Consider the following 3,658-nt stretch of genomic DNA (forward strand, 5'->3'; position numbering starts at 1 on the left):
GATGAAAACAGACAAAAACCGATAAATACAGACAAATACAGACAAGTTGTGTATTAAGCCGAATTTACGTGATTTAATCAGTTATTAAACTGGGGTTATTTGGCAAACAATTTATCTACCCTAAACAAACAAAAGAGATGTACTAGTATGCAGTTCTAGGTCAACTATGTGCGTGGGTTTCTTTTAAGACTTTGTTATGTTAGTGACACCGCGGTTTCACTGAATACGCCAACCTCGTGTTTTGACTCTAGGTTTAGAATTTTGAGTTCCACCTAACCATTGTCTAATGTTTATATAAGCCGAGTTAATGATTAGTCCGGTTTTACACGTTTTGTGATAGAAATAACAACGCTAACTACCGAATTTACGGTAAGATGACAGAAACACCGAAAATGGATGAAACAGGCCATGCGAATAAGACTCGCACCCGAACGAGCTACCTTTTCCTACCCATAGATCAAGGTGTTTCGACCTCCTTAACGCCTAGAATGTCGGCAAATCACGACATGTGTAAGAGTTAGTGAAAAGTTGAGATTGCGTGAGACGAAGGGGTCTAAAGGAGACTTGTGTGCTTCAACTTGAGCCGCCTCAAATTGGGCCCGGACTCGAGTCAAAGTGCACAAGTCCACCATAGACATCGACTCTATTCGTGTTACGCATCTTGGCATTTTGAAATTGTGAATTTTAAAAGGGCATTTCCGTCGGTTCATGATTCGTCAACGAGTTTATAAATTGATAACTGGTTCATACAATTTTATTTAAGCCAAATGATTTAATTAACCAAATGATACGTCACATTTCCCATTTGTGGAGTGATTTAGTGATTGAGATCTTAAATCTCAATTGTTATGGTTTAATGAGATGGTTGTTCAAAATTAACGCGCCTAACATACAAACTAATGCGAAACTGATGATTAAATGAAAAATATAATTGCAATTAATTCCAAGAATCGGTTTTGACCGTTTCTTGCATGCATAAGACATCAAACACAATAATAACGCACATTTTATAAAGTTGATGCCACCATGATCTTAGGAACGCAATCGAGCATACAAACAAATACAAACATGATATTTAAGGAAATCAATAAAACGACACCAACTCATGGAAGCGGAAAAAAGTAAAAAAACCTCTGGAAACGACTTAAATTGAGGCATGGAAACCACATACGGCCCCTAGAGAGTCGATTTTGCCCCCTGGAGTGAACGGACCCGAATCAGTGAAGTCGGGTCAGCGGTAGACCCGATTGGCAGTCCGGCTTGTCGGGGCTGTACCGGTTGATTGTAGTGGCCTTTTCGCGTGGGGTCAGTTGCCTTGGATTTTCAAGAGACTAAGGATCACGCCTGTGTTGATATCGTGAAGATTGCACGCGTAGATTTTTCGAAAATCAAAAGCAAAGTCGGATCAGTAAAAAATGACAAACCCAATCGGGGCAAAACAGACTCGACTGCCACCCGATGAAGAAACGGGTCTACAGGAGGCTTCCGGTGGTCGTTTGATGCAAAGTCGATGGAATTGGACTCCTAATTGACTGAGGATCACGCCTGCGCTAGTTTCGTGAAGATTGTGCGTGTAGATTTTCCGAAAATTAAAAGCAAAGTCGGATTAGTAAAAAATGACAGACTCAGTTGGGTCAAAACAGACCCGACTGGCACCTGACGAAGAAATGGGTCTACAGGAGGCTCCCGGTGGTCTTTTGATGCAAGGTCGGTGGCATTAGACTCTTAACTGACTGAGGATCATGCCTGCACTAGTTTTGTGAGGATTTCGCCCGTCTGGAAGATGCAAAGAAAACCGGTAAAAAAACTGGAAAAATCTGTAAAGGGAGAAATGAGGGAAATAGCGGTGGTGCACAGTTGAATGGCTCTCGACATGCGACCACCTTATTACGGGGGAGAGTGAGGGTTGTGAGGAACCCTTAGAATATGATGGCATGACTCGCTGAAGTCGTGGGAAGGTAGGACACGTCTAGGACCCAAAAGTGACTGATAGAACCCGGTTGGGCGCTATTTCTGTGCCGAACTGAAACGACATGCTGGAAGCTTCGAACACTACAACTAAGTCCGAAAATGGATTTAGAAGGTCGAAGACATGGGGGGTAAGAAGTTTGGGCAAGTTTGGTTCGGGTTGAGGGGCAGTCGCTTGAAAACTATTGAGTTTTTGGGCAAATCGGCCTTGTGTTTGGGCTCAACTGAGGCTATCCGAAATTTTGGAAAATGAGAGGAGTTGGGAGAGTGTTCTTGAGTGAGAAAGCTGGAGAGATGATGGGAATTGAGTTGTCATTAAGTTAATGATGCAATGGATTTATAAGGGCAAGCTTAATGACAAGGTTAAGTGGAGTAAGTGCAATTGAGGTGTACTTAGAGCATCCGAATTTTTTGAGGGAAGATTAAGGTGGGGAAATGTCAAGGTAGAGTGTAGGGGAAGTTAGGGAAAGAGTGTAGGAGAGGTTGAGTGTGGAGAAGTTTGAGTGTAGGGGAAGTTAAATGAAAGAGTGAAGAGAAGGAGAAGCTTGGGGAATTTGAAATTTTGGTCGGTCAGGAGGGGTGGCCTGCAGTCAACATGGCGGACCCGTGGGTCCCGCATGTGCAAGGGGAAGTTTGGGAAAGCTCGAGTCTTGATTAGTCATGCGTTCAAGTTCCGTGGCTCAAATGAGCGCCGAATTGGCAATGCTTGTGCAAAGGCGATTCTATCGAGCCTAATGTTGCCATGCTTTACATAAGAGGATGAATGGGTGGCTCGGAGGCTCAGAAGTTGGTTTTGCTCGATTTGGACGATTGGAGTGAAGCTAACCATTTTTCTCTCTTATCTGCGTCTCCGCGCGCCGTAAGGCTCGCGTCGATGTATTTTCTGCATTGAGCATAACCGTTGACTCGTTGGCCTTGAGTGAAGACTGATAACTGGAGACATCCTAGGAATCCGCGAATGAGACTCTCTCAGTGTTTCCCAAGTGTTCTGATGCGTTTGGAGACCACTGCGATCTCTGTTTGTCAAAAATGAGTCCCGAAGGCTTGTCGGGAGGCATTCGTGACCATTAAAAGTCACTTGGGAAGCCGATATGCTTTGCTTGGTTCGAGCCAAAATGATTTCCTAACCCCTGGGAGTTGTTCGGAGTGGGTGGTGCAAAGCTCAGACGTCAACATTTCCCCGAATGAGTTTTGAGCGCAAGATTCCACGTGAAAAGGGCTCTTTTATTGTCGGGATGGTACTTAGGAAACCTAAATGGATTGTGCGATGTGATTAGGGTTTATTTCCCAAGCCCTTGGGATCCCTGGGATTGGTTGTCATAGATTTCGTGTATTGACGATTTGTTAAAAGGGTCTCCGGCTATATTTTTCTGTAGAAATGATCCCTTTTTCCCGGGTCGAAATTCACTTGGGAGATCAAGATGATTTTCGAAAAGTAGTCTGGAAGTTGTGCCTCCTTGGTCCTGGTGACCCTTAGATGTGTGCAGGCCTGTTTCCGGGTGCCGTTTATCTATTTGTGGATCGGACGTCCCGGGAGCCCCATCAAAAAGACATCTGCAAATGTTCGAGAGTACCCTAGCTTAAGTAGGAGACGTCTGAAATGTGCTCAGGGGTGCCATTGGTCATTTTGGTACCAAGAGGGATTTTTAAAGTCCCATATTGGATATCTTCTGACGTTTCGGTGATCCGG

At 44.2% G+C, this 3,658-nt stretch overlaps 1 long non-coding RNA gene across 1 annotated transcript; it reads right to left on the reverse strand.

Annotated features, from left to right (window-relative positions):
- Nucleotides 1–983: 983 nt before the first annotated feature.
- Nucleotides 984–2,753, reverse strand: LOC116187508. Its single transcript, XR_004152076.1, has 2 exons — nucleotides 1,884–2,753; nucleotides 984–1,776 (listed from the first exon to the last, which is right to left on the reverse strand). It is a non-coding gene; the product is annotated as an uncharacterized LOC116187508 (long non-coding RNA).
- Nucleotides 2,754–3,658: the final 905 nt, after the last annotated feature.

The sequence above is a fragment of the Punica granatum genome, chromosome 8, assembly GCF_007655135.1.
Source record: "Punica granatum isolate Tunisia-2019 chromosome 8, ASM765513v2, whole genome shotgun sequence".
In the NCBI taxonomy this organism is placed as follows: domain Eukaryota; kingdom Viridiplantae; phylum Streptophyta; class Magnoliopsida; order Myrtales; family Lythraceae; genus Punica; species Punica granatum.